The 19,328-nt window shown below is 32.0% G+C and overlaps 1 long non-coding RNA gene across 1 annotated transcript in view; it reads left to right on the top strand.

Moving 5' to 3' along the window:
* The window catches only part of LOC149578772 (uncharacterized), a 33,228-nt gene extending 25,665 nt beyond the window's left edge, over positions 1-7,563 (top strand). The window contains exon 3 of the long non-coding RNA XR_016357517.1: positions 7,496-7,563. This is a non-coding gene — a long non-coding RNA (uncharacterized LOC149578772). The remainder of the gene's footprint in view (positions 1-7,495) is intronic.
* The last annotated feature ends 11,765 nt before the right edge of the window (positions 7,564-19,328 follow it).

The following is a 19,328-nucleotide window of genomic DNA, read 5'->3' as shown; positions in this document are numbered from 1 at the left end:
CTTGCAAATGGTTCTACATTTTAGGACATAGAATATAGGTGGCCAATATTTTTAAAAAAAAATCATAATGTGAAGCTTTCATTGGTAGAAAATGGTGTCAATCCATTTGGAGAGATGAGATCTATTTACTTGGTCTGACCTATTTTTGTTATTAACAATAACATTCCTCCTTAGATGTCCATAAAGAGGGAGCACATAATGTTGGCAATGATTGTACCGGGTATTTTTCCATTTAATAGTCATCTAAATAAATTTGTAAACACATTATCAAAATGGTTGTAATAATTATATTATGTTTATGTTTGTTCAACTAGGTAAGTACCAAGTGAAAGATATGAATGCATATATTGAGCTCTTGATTGATGAGTTGTTAGAGTTATGGAATGGGGTCACTATGTATGACATCTATATACCAATTGGTAAAAAGAAATTTCAATTCTATGCAATTCTTGTATGGACAATACATGATGCCCCTATACTAACACATTTTTGTGGTATGTAAAACTATTAACACATATTTTTGGTATGTAATAGTATTAATACATTTTTGTTGTATGTTTAAGTTGCATATGATAATTGTAAATATGAACCTTATAGTACACATTTCATCCAATTATACAAGATCTTGTAGGTCTTTAGACAAAGGGAAAATTTGCATGTCCAATTTGTGGTCCAAAGATGAAATCTCATCATTCAAAAAGTTTAGGAAAGTAGATGTTCAATGAGCATAGACACTTTCTTCAAAAAATTCATAAGTATTGAATTTCCAAAAAACATCTTTTCAATGGAAAAGAAGAGACAACATCAAAGCCACAAAGAATGACACCTCATATGTGGAAGTTGGAATACAATAGAATGAATTGTTGAGGTAATGTCATTTTATTTAATGTAGGTTTTCATATGAAATTTAAATTTAGATATTTTCCTTTTTTAACTAATGATATAATATATGTTCATGAAGGTCATCAAGCCATCAATGAGCAACTTTCAAAAGGACTTAAAAGCTATCCTAGACAATTAAGTAGGTTGTCATTGTAAGGACCCTCCTTGTATGTACTTATCAATTATGAACACTCTGTTAAAACCATTATAGTAGATAAGAAATAGATACAAAGTAATGCTTACATTGTGAATGTTTTAATGAAATATAGAGTAGTTGATATATCCATAACCTAATGAATAAAGTTACGTTGATTATGTAATTGTTAATGATTAAAGGTGTGTAGAAATAAGAAAGGTTTGCTTAAATGAAAGATTCATGCTTTGATTTTTGAGATCTCGCCCCGACCCATCCTAGCATTGATGATACATTAATATTTGGATACTCATGACTCAATATGTTAGAACAGTATTTGATGCACTAAAAATTATTATATTATTTTATGTTGTCTGATGTTACTTTTAGATATTTGATGTTTGTCATTTAAGGTTTTATGTATATGTATATTGATGAAATAAGTAAATACAGGATTAACATCTTGATTTTGGAATTTTTACGATTAAGGATATAAGTAAAATGAAAGAAACCCTGATTGATGTATGTTTCAATTTATGTGAATTTTTGATATGTATATACATATGTACATGTGATTTCAAGACTACTAATGTGTGCAATGAGTGTGCAGATATTTTAGCTAAGAAAAATGACGGAGGAACAAAACTGATCCCTATGTGCTCATTGTGGAAACCTTGTTGTTCGTAATCAAATTTATTGCGAGATGTATGCATGTATCTTTCTGTGATCAGTAAATGTTAATGTTCGTAACTATGTTCTTTTAGTGTCGCTTGACACTAGTGAATTGTTGTGTTCTTCAGCGTGCTAGTTAGGATTAGCTATGTAACCTTTGGACCTAAGTCGAACTAAGTTAGTGACCTTTTTGCTAATATTTTTTTAATCAAGTTTAGTTACCCCTAATCTAGATTAGTGCTTAATCTGCATTTTAGAGTTGTTAGATGATCCTAAATTATTTCCTAACTTTTGTTTGGTTCCAAACCTATTTCTAAGGCTTTAAAACATGAAATAATTATACCCAAAGGGTATGGGTATGGGTTGGGGGTCTTTTCCAACCCCTAAGCCCCTTTTGTTGACTTTTGAGATCACTCAAAAAGTCTCATTTTACCTTTGTGCAAAAATTGCAAGTGGTTACCATGAGTTGCCTTACCTCACCTCCACTTAGTGTTTAACCATAGTGTGGGTCGAGTTAGGAGCTTCTAGATTTGTAGGTGGGTGGGAGAAGTTATTGATCCTTTTAGGTGGGTGAGTTTGAGGCTTATTTTAGAGGCCCTTCTTGAAGTAGTTTTGGTGGGGTTACCCAATCTCTAGTTTTAAAAAAAAGTTGAAGATGGAAGGAAGCAAGGGAAAAGCTCTTCTCAACTTACCATTTTCCATAACATTTTGTGAAGGTAAGAGTTCTCCACTCATTTGGAATTGTTCTTCATATTTTTCTTGTTTGAATCTTGCATAAGGTATGGTGTGGTTCTTTTTTGTTGCTTGCTTGTGTGTTGGGTTGATTTGGAGGGGTTTCATTCTTGTTCTTGTTCCACTCTTATGCTTGTTTTGATGTCTTGTTTTGAGGAGATTTCATGGGGATTGTTTTGGCATTACTCACCCTTGGATAGGGAAGAAGTGGCCATGTATGGGGGTAGGGCCTTAGTTGGACCTCAATGGTGAAGAGTCTCCTTTCATGGTGAGAGGAGGGAAAAAGGGTAGGGTGTATGGGCCCCTACTGGTCATCACATACCTTGTTGATATTGTGAAATCTTGAATATGGAAAGGAATGAACATCCTTGTGATAGTAGCCTCGAAAGGGCCTTGTAAAAGAATGGAAATTCTTGAAGTTTTAGCCTCGAAAGGGTTATGGTATGGTATGGTGATTGAAATCTGCCATTGAGAAAATCCACCTCCCCCCTAGTCAGGTCCTATGGTTGGATCTAATGTGCAAAATTGGGTTTGGGTGCATGTTTGATTGCTCTTGATGTTGTGATGTTTCACTCGGATCAGCTCTTGTTTCCCTTGTATTTCTTTGAATTTTTAAAGGTATTGGAAGAAAGCATTGTGAAGGATTCAAAAAGAGATTTCTTTTGAAATGTAATATTATGGGAACTATATTTGAATTTTGTGGTAGTGGCAATGACATCAGGTTTTCTTACTGGTTCTTTCTCGTTGGAGCCTTGAACCAGGATGAATAATATGGAAGAGAAAAAAATATATATATTATGAGCAAATAAATAAATAAATAAATAGAAGGTTGTGATAATATAGTTGTTAGAAATAGTAATTATTTAGTTGGTTTTCTTAATGTAGTTAAAATCTGTGATATAGTATTATCCTATGGTATTAATGAATTTCATATAATTATAAGTTATTTGATGATTAGGCTTTATTATATTGGCGATGTTAACATGGGTGCTCAATTTAAAATAGTTGAATAAATTTTAGCGTAAGATACATATTTATTTGCATGATTATAAATAATCGATCATTATATATTAGGTTGTTATGAAAATGTAGGAGGTAATCTAAAATTAAATCATAGATAGTATAGTTGACAATTATGTCCATCTTTAGGGTGCTATATTGTAGCGATAAAATTTTTGGATTAAAGTTCACTTAGTTAGCTTGGTTGAATAGTAATCTTTTTATGATCGCCTAAAGCATCTTCTTAATGTTAAATGTTATATATCTTAATGATGTAAACGTATCAAGTAATGAAAGGAGCTAGTTAATCAGATTCATTTTAAAGTATTTATTAAAAGCACATTGTTGGATTAGTTGTAAAATTTAAGTAATGGTTCCACTAAGAAACCTATGGTTGTCTGAAATTCTGACCTACTCGAACATTAACTCTTATCATGGTTTATACATCAAAACCATTGTAGAGCGTGTTAACCTTATTATAAATTATTTTTTTAAAAAAAATTGTGTGCATTTTTTTTGCGGATATTATTTTTGGCATGACAGTCATACTACACCCACCTCCCAATCATGCATTTGTTTGATGCTATGCATATTGGAAAGAATGTAATAGAGATACTATGGAAAATATTTGATGGAAGGGGTGACAAAGAAAAAATGATCAAAATTTGCAATGACATTGATGAATGCAATTATGCATTGAAGTTTTTCATTGAATCAAATAGTAATGGAAACTAGACTAATACGAGTGCCATTCCTTGGTTATTAATGCAATAAAAAATTGACACCATATATGAAGCCATAAAAAAATTGAATTTCCCATAGGATTTTCCACAAACATAAGAAATCTCATATCAAAGCAAGGTGAATTTGGGTTAGGATTCAAAATGCATGATTGGCATACCTTCGTCAAGGTAAGTCATGTTCTTCTCTATTTACAATAAATTTGTAAATCATCATGTAATTTTAATTATTTTATTTTATAATATATTGAAAAGGTTATTTTATTATTACTACATTACATTCTACCTCTATCTCTCCCACACAAGTTAACACATTATATATGATCTTGGGAAATACATCAAGTTAGAATTGTTATTTGTTATATTTTTTACATAGAAGTGTTATTAGTCTCATTAATATAATTTTGCATGATAAATATCTTCTAGGTGGTTGTCATCTAAAAAAATTGATAAAAAAGACATAAAGCAATGGAAGATAAAAATTCCTCAGCTTTTGTAAGAGATGAGATGCAAAAGTGTCTACCTTCAACTTTCTTCAATGCACAAGAACACTACCTCATACATCTAGTTGATGAGATCAAATTGTGTGGATCGATACCAACTAGGTCAATGTGGATGGTTGAGAGGCACTTGAAATTTTTGAAGGGTTTGGTTCAATAGAGAGCATGTCCCAAGGGTTTTGAAGTCAAGGGATATATGGTCTACTAGACCATGATGTACATTAGTAAATATCTTCCCAAGTTTTAATCAAAGATCCATGTAGATTGTATTTGGGATCCCAACTCTATTAACGAATTCAAAGAGGAGTACTTGATGGGGAAAGGTAGATTGATGAAAGTGAGAGGTAATTATAAGATGTTATTATAGTTAACTAATTCTTATCCATCATCAATATAAGTTGTTTCTAACTAGTATATTTATTTTATACAGTTGCTTGTGAGTGGGATGCACTTCATTTATATATTGAAAATAATCTTTGATTGGATGATGGTATGGATTGAATGATCTCAAAAGAATGGTCACTCATTAACATGGGAAGGTGTTTCTTCATTGCTTAAAGAAGCTCATCATAATGGAGATACCAATGTTATGCCAATGGTAATTGATCTAAAAAATGGTTTAAGAGGTGGAAAGGTGTGTATAAGATAATCTATCATGACCCATTTGTTTAATGTCAATCATAGATGAATGCATAATTTTGACATGTTTAAAAAACAATAGCTCAAGCACCATAAAGCTATGTACTACAATGGTCATGAATTTTGCATAAAAAAGGTTGACGAGACTAACAGAACTTGTGATTCTAGGATAACTATAGTCTTCAAGGTCACCAATATTTTGTCTAGAAATGAAATGCATCCTCAACAATTTTAAAATAGATAATATGACATTTTGGATGATATAATTGAGTGCAACTTTAATTCCTTCAAACAAGTTCTATCTAGTGTCAAATGGTATATGCTATGACTAAATCAAAATGGTTTTGATAGAACTATTATTGAACATGATAATGAATTTAAAATCATTAATAAAAGGTCATTTGAGCTAGTTAGAAATGAGCCCTATGTTCTTCCAAGCCAATATGAGAAAGTGTTTTACTTTGGCATTCCACATAAACTAGGTTGGTCATTTGTCATTAGACACAATCCAAGAGGAAGATTGGTAAAGTGTAATGTGATTGAAGAAGAAGATACTGAAGAAGTAGAAGACTAAGTAGATAATGATGATGGAAAAGATGAAGAAGGAGATGATGATGCTAATAATGGAAAAGATGAAGAAAGAGATGATGATGATGATGATGATGATGGTGAAGATGTTCATGAAATTTGTGATGACATTGATGATGATGAAGATGATGGTGATGGTGATGGTGGTGGTGGTGGTGGTGGAAAAGATGATGATGGTGATAATGATGAAGATGTTGATGATGATGATGGTCATAGTGACGATCATGATGTTGATGATGATCATTCTAATAATTTTGATGATGATGGTGATAATGATGATGTTCATGATGATGAGATGGATGAAGAAGATGATCAATGACATTATCAATAGAAATGTATTAGGTGCTGATTAGGTTGAAATATTTGTTATTATGCTCAATTATAGGTGCTAATTACTTATAATATATTTTTTTTAGAGTTAACCAATTAAAAAATATACAATGTTATATTTTTTGTGATATATGCATATTGTTCATGTTATGTTCTATGTAATTTGTAGCATAAGTATCATCTATTTTGTAACTAACTTAAGATAAATGATTTACATATGCTGGAAACTATACCCCTTTAATGAGGATCATACAAAGTGACATGGATCGGGAGGTATAAGTTTATTACATGCTTTCTTTTTCTTTACCTTCAACATTAAATTGAGATAAAATTCATCAATATTAGCCTCATTTATAGAAAAATATTTCTATCTTTCAACTATATCTCTCATTTGATGGGTTACAAGTACCACCAAATAGGTATCTATCAGATTTATCTTCCTCAAGTGAGGGAAAAGTGGCAATAGAAGAGGATAGTGAGACATGTAATAGGTCTATGAAAGAGAGACAAACTAGAGGGAAAAAGATTAAGAGAAAATTCAATATTCCTTGCTCAAGGGTCATCATATTCTTATGATGATGAGAAAAAGCATGACATCAAGGTTCCCTTGAGGTACACAAATCTTAAGAAAGAATGGGTACCCAAGGAATTACCTCCAATTAACACTAATTTTTGTGTTAACAAGAAGATATATTGCATAGCTCCATCATCATTACATGGTTTGGTCCTATTTTCCATGGATGGCATAAAGGTCAATTATAACAATTTTGTTGAATTTATGGAGTATGTAGGGCCTTGTTACAATTATAATAACTAGATGCAGATAGTTCAATAAAAAAAAAGTATGCATAGGTATGCACTGTCAGAAAATTATCTACAATAGAAAGAAAATGATCAAAGTAAAAGACTTTTTGTGTAAACTAATGGAAGGCCAAAAACAATAGGAAACATTGTAGGTTTTCTAAATAGTATGCATCCTAGGTCAAGTAATAAGCGACCCATTTGCATTTTCAAGGTGTTTGAGGGAAATCATGTTTTTTTATGTGTGATAAAATCAATAAGTTTAGGGGAAGATTTGCTAATGAATTAAAATTTGAATCACATAGATACAAATAAAATTAGTATCATGGGACTTTTAAGTACTATATATATAATACTTAAACTAATTACTTTCAATTAGAACTCCAATATACAATATACCATTTTAATAATAAGTTTTTTTGCTAAGTCAACTATTCCTTTCATTACGCTGATGTTTTTGTATATATTCTTTGTCATAGGGTGACATGGATGATCCATCGGAGGATAAAGGCAGGGATGTTGCTTCTACCCCTTCTCTAGCACAGGTAAACCTTCTATATAAAAATTTATGCAATTTTAATTTTACAAAATGTCATATTATTATGTTACTTTCATTAAGGATTTGGACTTGTTTTGATTTTTTTACTAATGTTTTTGTCACAATTTGATTCTTAGGGAAAGGGAAAAGAACATCTTACATAAGAGCAATTACATGCTTATATTGCAGCCACACTATTATATAATGATGACATCACATATACTAGTGACCTTGTAACCCTATATAAAAAGACCCTCAAGAACATCAATCTACAAATTCTTGGGCTTGTGATGGATCCAAATCCAATAGAAGAGAAACATGCCACAAGAAATGAATTGTGTCATAGAGCACATTGTCTAGAAGTAATCAACAATGAGTCTTTTGCAAGGACAATAGTTCAATAAAGATTTATGTTTTATAATAATTTATGGATCATGAACCGCAATATTAATGTTTTGTTACAAGAATTTTTGAGACCACACTAAGTTGTTCCACTTGACGAGGGTACCCATGTAGGTCCTATAGGTATGTGATTTCAATTCTCAATCATTAGAAGGGACATTATTTTCTTCATGATTGTTATTGATAGTTTTATATTACTGTTGTCATGTTTTTTCAATCTATATTTAAAAAATACAATACATTATATATATATGAATGATTTTTTTTAGGTGCTGATGATTTACATACACCTACTTACATGAGGTTGAACAACACTCTGAGATTGTTGATTGTAAGATTGACAACAAGGAGCTTGCAAACATCCACACCTGCTACAACTAAAGCTGGCAAATCCTTATTTTGCTACTTTCTTATGTGTTAAATATCATTTGATTTATACTTTCTTGTTCACTTGAGCATAGTATGACATTGATTAACTTTGTACAAGGACAAGTATACCTTCTCATGGTGATAGAACTGATACGAGTATTGGTGATAATTTACCAACCTTTCTTGGAGTAGCCTATGTTACTTGTACTAAATTGTTGAAGGCATCATTTTTGATGGCCAAGAAAGATTTGATTCCCTTAAAATTTCCTAAGCTATTGGGTACTTTAAAATTGTAATTATTTAGAGTGTAATTGTAGTTTAATTAGTCATAATTCATTTTTTATTAATGATCTTGTGATTATTTTGCAGGAAATGATATTTTTTATGAAACTTCTTATGATTTTAACATTGAAGATATTTAGGCCCACATTATGTAAAAAGTACATAGCATGATATAATTGGTTGCTACATTTTTCTGTTCACCCATTTGTTGTAATATATTTAACATACATAGCTTGAACTAATTTTTTTATCTAACAATTTTTCTTTTTGTTAAAAGGTGGAATGATAAAGGTCTTGAATTAAAAGATCAACTCATAAAACTATGGAGGAGTTCTTTGGTCAAAATATTTTTAACAAGGCCCAAATTCTAAAAAAAGCTTGCAAACATCTAAAGATTGTGAGAGACTAGTACAAAAGGGTTCTAAAGCTCAACCCAAAATACAAGTGTCCTCCTATGGTGCCATAGCTAGAGTGGAATTAAATCATTGAAGATGCAAAAGAGATGAGACTAAGAGATAAAGGAATTAACCCACATCCCGATAAAATTAGGTATCACTAGTACATTTGAGGTCATTTTTCAACCATTATTGGTTAAAATTTTGACCCAAATTTTGACCAAATTTGAACATCCCATAGGTCAAATTTTTTCTTCTTGAAATTTTGACCAACCTATGGTTGGTCAAAATTTTGCCCAATGCTGGTAGAAAATTGCCAAGCGTTGGTCAAAATTTTGATCAATGCTTGGTCAATTTTTTTTTTGAGGCTCACACTTGTTGAGGTCCACTGCAGCAATGGCCCTTCCTCTGAAATTGTTGTCTAAAACCTTTCTAATGAGATAATGTGTTATGAGCTCTTCATCAGTGGGATGGAATGTGAATCTAGGAGGCAATTGTCCATCACCCATATCATGACTGTAACTAAAGTTAAGAGTCTCTATTATTGAATTATCTTCCCTATCACCCATATTCATTTCCTTTGCTATTCATAATTCACATGATGTATTTATTAAATTTATGAATAGCAAAGGAAATGAATATGGATGATAGGGAAGAGAATTCAATAATAGAGGCTCTTGACTTTAGTTACAATCATGATATTGGTGATGCACAACTACCTCCTAGATTCACATTCCATCCCACTAATGAAGAGCTCATAACACATCATCTCATTAGAAAGGTTTTAGAAAACAATTTCATAGGAAGGGCCATTGCTGAAGTGGACCTCAACAAGTGTGAACCTTAGGGAGGGTTCAATTCCCTCCTTTATTATTCACTATGCATATAATCCCACACACCCATTTGATCTCGAATGATGATATGTGATGAATACTAAGTGTCTGTGCTAAGTGCTCCAAAACCATCCATTTCATACCTTCATCTATACACAATTTCTTTCTAGTTTCTTTCTACTTGAACAGCCATTTCATTTCATATGATCATCTAAAAATTGTGTCACTCTAAGCTCTCAACTGTTTCCTATTGATTGAACATCTCATAACTATTGAATGAGAGCTTTGGGATAAGCTATATGCATCCATAAAAGCATAAAGGATTTTGTCGGATGGTGTAGATGTAGCAGCATTTTCCTTGGGAGACATGCTTGCAAAATGGAAGCATAGATAACTCATGTGAATTGTTTGATAGGATGCTTGAACATAATGTGGTCATCAAAAGCCATGGTTTTTGGATATGCACAAAATAGATATATTGAGAGAATATATTTGTTTAAGTTGAAACCACCCTTGTAGACATGCATGAAAAATGTGGAATCTTAGATGAATAGTTCAATTGAATCCTCCTCCTAGAGGAAGGCTACAACAAATACATAGTTCAATTGAATGGTCTATAGATACCATCAAGATCAGTATTTTAAATAATCCATGGATGTTGTAAAAGCTTGTGTAAAGGAAACCTCTTTGAGGAATCTTTCTACATTAGCTATGTAACCATGATAACTAAAAATTTATATAAGTAGTGAGATAGACATATCTACCAAAATTGTCTTCAGAATATCAAGGAAAAATATACTAACTTGAGATATTAGATCTTTAGCTATAGTAGAACTAAGTGGCTTTAAAGGAAATTTCAAATCCACTTTCACAATCTTGCATAAAAAAGCTAGCCATGGTCAAATCCATGCTTGAAATAAGCAAATATGAGAACCCTTCAAGTAGAAGGCCTGAAAAATATATATATATATATACTAAGAACTAAAACATAGTATGGCTTCTCAAATGTTTTGTAAGTGTTTGAATGCTCCTTTGCTTCAAAAGGAGGAACCCCATAAAGAAACTCATAACACAAGATCCCCAAACTCCATATGTCTACCCCAGAATCATGCTCCCTATTTTCTATTGGAATAGACATTTGCATTAACCTTTAAACAAATAAGTGTAGTGTAGCCTTTACCTTCCCACTTTAATCCTTAAATTAACACATATCCTAATTTTTGAAGAAAGAACTTATCTTCAAAGTAATGGGTTAAGGATTTTATTGATGATAGTCAAAACGTAACAAAAATCAGCCTAGATTAAACCACTTAAGTTCCATAGCAACATGGGCATTATAGTAGAGGATCTGACATGCCTTTCCCTCAAATCTAAAAACCAATAATTATCTCATAATGGAAACATTTATGCCAACTTGATTTGTATCTCAATCATAAGAAAACCATTCAACATTCTTTGTAATGGTAGGCTTTGACAGTATCAAGGGCATAATGAAGCATTTTGCAACAATCAAAAAGGAAATCTTCTAGTTTTCCATATACCAGTTCAAACCTAGATTTATCTTGTTGATCTAACAACATCCCATCATTAAAAATGCTAGAAAGGCAAGAATATGCAAACATTTGTAGATCAGCATAAGATCCATAATACCAAAATGTACTTTTAATATGCACTTGGAGATGATGCATAAAACCTCTATCTACAAGATTCATTCTATGAAAATTCCTACAAAAATAACAAAGTTCCAAATACAAGCAAACAATAATGTGCTACTCATCTTGCATCTTATACCTTCCCACATATGAGATATTAATATCTTTAATTTATGAAATAGTAAATGCTGCCACTAGAATCTCTTCAAATTCTCAAGCTACCAACTAGTAGCTTGTATAATATTTTTGCACTTTGATTCTCATTTAGCCACCTCAAGAAATAGGCATACACATGATAGTTTCTAAACTGTAAATTGTGTTGTCTTCAATCAGAGGTTGATGTGGATTTTTTTATGGATGTATAAAACTCATTACAACTACCAACAAGAGGAAAGGAGGAGCTCAAGTAGTTCATATATAGGCTTTCATAGAAAAAGTTTAGTGTTAGATCCTTAGAGAGAAATATTAATTGAAAAAAAATGGTAAATGATTGAGCGTTTTAAGCAAGAATCCAACTTTGAAACCAAGATCCAATCCTAGACACAACGAAGCCAAAACAAAAGGGACCAAATGAATTTGGTGCAAAAGACAACCCTTAATTATTGAAATGAAGCCAAGGATGTGCAAATGGTGAAGGATCCTCAGCATGACATCTAGTATTGAGAAATCATTTCTAGATGAAGGAAAGTACTCATATTAGAGAATCACAACTATGGATAAATTGTCATTTAGAACTATCTTCACTAGTAGCTAAGATATCAATCTGCATCATACATGGAAGAAGTTGAAAAATAGTCAATACACATCAACATAATGAGAAGAAGTGATTTGGTTAATGAACCAATTACTAAATCAATATGGAGTGATATAGAATAGAAAATGAGGAATCTATAATGGGTATTCCGATTCCCAAGTGCTGATAAGTATGATAGCTACTATGAAGACCAAAAACCAAGTGATAACTGATCAATAAGCATATGTATATCCAATTATGGTCCATGATTACTATGTAATAGGATGATACACAAATTAGGAGAAGTTGTATCAATAAATATAAATAATCAAGAGGACATTAATCAACATATGACTGAGTAATAATAAGCATACAACACTCATAACTGATACCGATATGGAGGAACAATAATTATGTTATGATAATGACTAAGTGAAAAAATGACAAACTTTGAGATCTATTGAACCAATGAACCATATTATTAAACTAGCTCATGCACATTGACTAGTGAGATTATTTCTATTGGCATCCAATAAGAAGAATATTATAATCAATAACTAAAGTTTGATTAATTATTGAATGAAAGGATGCAAATCTAACAAGGAAAAGGTGCATCTAGAAATGATCATTAAGGGATACAATCTTCATTATTAAAAAATGGTATACTAACTGATCTTATTATTAGAAGACTTGTAATGAAAAGATGCAATTAGCAAAGGAAATGAATGGACATGAGACATGTCCCATACAATGGCACTCCTCACTCAAGGATGCAAATATAAGAAAGCTTTTCCATTGATCATTCAAAAATACAATACAAATTAGACAAAACACAAAACAATTTAACACAAATGTCTTATATTCATTTAACGAGGTTCTTCTAAATCTATTTCTTCTTTCAGTCATTTTATCTTTATTATTCCTAGCTAAAAGAAATGAATACTTCTAAGTTTTGAATCTACATGAATAGTGCACAACTTTTATTCAACAGAGGTATGAAGAATACTCATGATAGATAGTCGTTGTTAGTATGCTCCAAAATACTATTAGCTGGCTTGTTCTTGTATGTTTTGATTGTCTCCAAGTAATAGGCACACTCTTCCACACTGCAATCTTCAAACAACAATCCTAATTAAATGCAAAAATATTCTCCCATTTAAAAGGAAGAAAAGTGTACAATTTATTTACAACAGGAATAAGGGGCAATATATCCTCAAAAGGTGTGATTAAAAAAAACACACATAATGAAATTCTTGCAACATCGACCTTCTAGGGAAAAAAAGACTACTTCAAGTTCAAAGTGATTAATATTACAATAAAACTAGAAAATAAATCATCACAGTGTTGCACAGTTGAGCAAGTCTCACCAAAAAGCAAGCAATTATCAAACATGAAACAATTACAACAACACTTGAGCATTGTAGGCAAAATGCAGCCAACTCATAGGGATAAAAATCATTTCATTGATGTAGAGTCTAAGATTTTTAGCTCAAAATTTTTAGAAGAAAAAATCTAGTAAACATTACAATCAGAAAATACACTTAAAAAGCATTGGACTTGAAGACTTCTTACCTTCAAAACTTCCAACTTGTGCAATTGTATAGTGCATTGTCAATTGGATAGCAAGTAGCATATTACCAATTACACAATTTTATTACTAAGTTATATAATGTAAATCTAAGTAAAAAGAGTAATTGTCCCATTATCCCTATTAATCCTAAAAGGAGAAATTACACCTTACTCATTGATATTAGTAGTCAGAAACATCAAAAGTGCAATCCAACATATCAGTTATTGCTTTAATGGTGTCATCATTTCATGACTCAATCCTTATGTTCTCTTTCTCATCCCAATGACTTCATGGTTTTTACATAGTCAAGGTGTCCCATGATCCATTCGATAGGATAGTAATAAAAACAAATTCAATGGAAAAATTAAAGAGGTGCTATGAAATCAACTTTGTTCCCCAATACACCTGATGACAAAGTAATGAACTTGACATGTTTGATGCTTCATTAAATGAGATGATAATGGAGTATTAATAGAAAAACTAGATGTTACTACCTTATTTTCCAAGTTGGACCAATGATAAAATGTGTAGATTACATCTGTTGAGACTACAATGATGATGAAATTGACAATCAAGAATAAGCATGGGTTGGGATGGGAAATTAAATAATATCAATAGAAAATACTAAGATTTCAGGGATAGAATTTGATGCCTTGGATTTTTTAAGTAGTCTAATAAATTCATTTTTTTCTATCTATACTAATGCAAGAAAGGTCCGTGGTAAAGAAACTAAGACTTGAAATGATTCCTATGCAGTTTTAGTCAGAGAAAAATGAAAACTTTCCAACTTCTGTCAAGTCAAAACACCTAAACTTTCAAACTAGGTGGATCTAGTGGAAAACATGAAACATGGTAACTTGTATCAGAAATAGTAAACCATATACTTGTGTTGATATAATCTTTCTACTTTAACAATATTATGTTCACCTTGACTTTGGTTAGAGAAGGTAGAAGTCAGATAGGGTTTAGGAATGAAGGATAGAGAAACTTTTTCGAGTAGTAGCATGCACTTTGATGGAATGTAGTAGCCATGGTAGCCTCAAAGGTTATCACTAAATGATAGATGATGGAATTTCTCAAGTGGGAATTCCCTCTCATGAGTGTTGAAGTCAAGCATGTCTAGAATGTTTCAAAATGAAGTGCACCATAGTTCAGAAGGCAAGATAAATGTTTTTTTGCCTCCTACCATAGGCTCTAATAGAATACCATTGGGTGGGTGGCAAAAAGAGGTCACTCTTACAGGGTCAAACCAATAAAAAAGTGCATAAAGTTGTAGACACTACCCTAGCAAGATACAATATTCAAAGAAGTACATATTATAAATGGCATGCATTAATGGAAGTAGATTAGGAGTATTGTGAACCATCTCAAGTGCTTCAAGATTGGTTTCTCCCACATTGCCTCATCCAATATTCTTTCTATTTCTCCCCCCACATTATTTCATATAGCTTTTGAGGTGAGGAGTTCAATGGTGGTATAGCTAATATAGTAGTAAGATGCTATCATCCCCAGGTTCAAAGGAGAAAGATGCATATCATCTTCATTTTGCAAAGCCACCTCAAGGAGAAAGTAATCTGACAACTTGAAAGAAATTTATCCATAGAAAAGTCCTACAAAGAGAACATGTGGATTCTATGACTAGAATATCAAAATTGGAAAAAAAAAAGTGAAACCAAATGTTTTGTATGAGAAATTGCATACCACAGGAAGTTTTTTCTAGTATGCTAAATGCTAAACATATAACTTCACATTTGATGCAATTGCAATCCACATGATATAATTCACATCTATATATGCTTTTGAAACAACTTCATACATAATCCTTGCACCATCTTCAACAACTTTTGGTACTTTTTCCTCCCTTTGTTTCCTATGTTTGAAAAAAAAAATTTGTTGGCTTAAAGATCTAGTGGACAAACTTATTAAAATGTAAAAAAAATTTGTAGTGAAAGTTGCCTACACAAAGAAAACTAATTAAATCAAATAACCACCAAAGAAATGAGTCCATGGGGTTGACTTGTTCTATGTTTGTAAGAGGAAGAAATGTTTTGCTAATCATTTCATTGGAGAAGTCCAAGGCTTGAGTTGGAATCCAGAACAAAGGATATAGGAGCTTCAGTCAATATGTAGTTTGCCTATGCTTTTGAGGATGTCCCTAATACAGATGAGATAATGTATAAGAGTGAGTGGAGTGCTTACACAAACCATTTTACTAATTTTCTACTGTAGACCAAAGTACATAGGCATTCTAGTAACTGGGTTCTGATGCTCATCAATAACCATATAAGCCATTACATGCATAAAAAGGCTTTACCTATTTGGATTGATGCTTACAGGTGAAAGTCCATGGGTTAATCTGTCAATATCCTCTTGAATACCAAGATCATTTAGAGGCATTTGTACATGGAGAATCATACTTTGACCCACGATACTCCTATCATGTATTGGAATTGTGTTCCCATCTCAGAGATTAATTCAAAGATGTCTCCACACACAAGGATACTTCAAATTAAGTTTCTCCACACCTTGTTCACATTCTAAGTTATATTTAATGAAATAACACAAAATAGAACAACACACATGAATAAGATTATCTTAAAATTATAAAGGATGGTTCTTAAGAACTAAATATTATTCAACCTAAAGCTATGAATATATAACTATGCACACTTTGGAAGATTGTCAATGGGATTTGCATAAAGGACATAATTGAAAATAAACTTGACTTGTCATTTTGAGTCTCATAGGTTGAGCACAAGACCTGAAAGGTTCTTAAATCACACTCAAGGCTTTTAGTATCTAAAATTTGCAACTAAATTGAATAAAAAATAACTAGTTGGCTGAAAAATAGAGAACAATTGATATATATTCACATGCATTGAATAAAAAAAACTAGTTCTAGAATTAACCATAGTGTAAGATTTAAAAAAATGAACTGTAGAAGTACACACATTTACTAAGATGAAAGACCACAAACCTCAACATTGTTCTTCACTATAATCCCCTTATTAAACCCTTACACAACACATAAAACTCAAACAAATGTGCAAATAAATCAATCTCTAGAACATAAGCTCACTTTCAACTCGCATTGAGAATATCTTGTGCTAAAGATATTTATATTTAGGTTAAAATGAATATGCTTTTAGATATTTGAAAGCGATAATTAAATATCACAAAATAAGTCTTACAAAGAAAGGCTATCCAAAAGCTTTAAGAAAAGTGGACAGTAACTTAGAAGAAAATTTATCCTAGAGGAATGAAAAAATAAAACAATCTAAATGCAAGTGGCTCCTCAATGGCCCAACAATAGGAATTGACCAAAAATTCCACTAGAGACAATTAAAGATAGTAATTAGAATTTTAAACAAATATGGTTACTCACCAAGTACTCCAGGGCCTCCATGGTCAGTGTAATAGATGAAAATATGGTCATTGGGGCCACTATCCACCACTTTACCAAGGAGGAGATCTTTCATGCACTCCAATGCCCACTCTCTAGAAAGGGTCCCAAAGAACTTGACAAGGGCCTGAAAAAGTTTTGGAATTGGTAAGGGAATTGATAGTTTCTATTCAATTTCAAGAGCACAAGATGTTTCACAAACCTATGGCTCAATAGCATGGGTGTTGGCAATGACAAATTTGATATTAGACAACTCTATATAGTGTTGTAACCAAACTTACAATATTAGTGATGCATAAATATTTCTAAGAAACCATTTGACATAAGGAAAAATGGAGTAAACCTAAAAAATATTTCCACAAAAATTCATATAGACAATATTTCATACAAAATATTCAATCTATATTAAAGCTCAAGTGTACTCCCAATGAATCACCTACCTGAAGTGCATGCATATATAAACCAACTTTCTCACACAACTGTGCTATATGAGGATAATAATAGTGACTAAAAAATCCATTTGGCAAGATAGCATCAACAACATTAGGGAAAGTGACCATATCTGAATCAAAGGTTAAGTGGTGGAGTTCTTATATTTGTATTTAATAAAAACTAAGGTATATAGGACTAGGAATGACAAAACCTATGTTTGTTTGAAGCCTTGAAAGTATTTTGCCTAATTTTCCATATTTGACCTAATTGAGGGCTACTGTCCCTAAAGCCTTAATTTGAACCAAGTTTTCTAAGAGCCCTAGAAAGGGGTTAAGACCTTAGAGAAGTGGAATCCACTTGGAGAGATAGAGGTTAGCATTGGGTAAAGGCTACTAACCTTGCTTGGCATCCTGTAGTGGGTTGGGTGCTTCTAGGCACTTAAGAAGATTTTGGTGGATTAAGGCTATAGATTCTACATCAGTTGAGGCAAGATATGAGCACATATTTTGGGTAGCTTACAAGTTACACTACCTCAAATTGGTGATGCAAACAATTGGCATCCAAATAAAGTGGGTGAAAGAAATAGTGTGCATTATTCAAGCACATCATTCTTTTCTTTGGAGCATTATAATTTCAAGATATGCAGATGATGAATTGATCAGGTTTTAGACCCTTCCAAATAAAAGTGGTAAAAAAGATGACTTATTGGGATGAGAAGATGAGAGGTACATGGATTTGGGTTTTGTGATTCCTTGGTATGTTAGTTTGAGCTTCACTTGGTTTCAAGAATACTATAATATTCTCTACTTAACAAGGCCAACGACATGAAGGTGGAAACTCATCTAGCCTCACCCCCCTCCCCCTAACATCAATCTAAATTCCCCATTAACATCTAATTACATACTTCATTCATTTCATTCATCCATTTATGAACTATAAAATTCAATCAATACAATCACATAACATTTATTAATATGATATAAAATTCATTAATATGCAATAGTAATCAAGACTTTATATTATATTATCAAAATATTTTACAAAAGTTTTTCCCTATTCAACTATAGGTATTAGGGGAAAAAGAATAGGGCAAAGAAAACCCCTGATATAGCCCAGGACCAGAGGCCTATATACATTACAGATGCCCTTTATAAGGGTCTTTAAGAAGGCATACCTCCTTTTATACAAAGTGAGGATTTCTGATAGAAGAACCTCCAAAAACAAATATAAGGTTGGATCAAAATCTGTCTTAGCCAGATTCCCTTCCCAACATATTGGGGATTACAAATAATAGCGATTGAGAGGGTTACAAATATTAATGTTGGAGGAAATTTGCGCGACAAAATTTTGAGGAGATCTCTAGTCTGGTTAAAGAAATGGTGGACACTAGAGGTAAATTTTGCAATCCTTGAATAACCTATATTAAAAAAAACAATATTCCACAAGAGCCATAGGAGAATGTTGAAGATAGTCATGATGCTAATAAGCACATCATGACTATCTTCAGCATTCTCCTATGGCTCTTGTGGTTCTAATCTTATAACATGAGGCTTCCACTTCTTTTTTTGAGCATAAGGATGATGTGCCCCTGTAATAAGAAATAAATAGGTTTAATTCTAAACATTTTTTTTAATGTTATAAGTATTTCATTAATCTAATGAACATAACAGGGATTTTTCTTTACTTGATAGTGTCACATCATC

The sequence above is a fragment of the Cupressus sempervirens genome, chromosome 1 (genome assembly GCF_028749045.1).
Source record: "Cupressus sempervirens isolate cs-2001-9-10 chromosome 1, ASM2874904v1, whole genome shotgun sequence".
NCBI classification, from domain to species: Eukaryota; Viridiplantae; Streptophyta; class Pinopsida; order Cupressales; family Cupressaceae; genus Cupressus; species Cupressus sempervirens.
The sequence above is the reverse complement of the archived record's forward strand: the minus strand, read 5'-3'. Positions and strand labels throughout refer to the sequence as shown.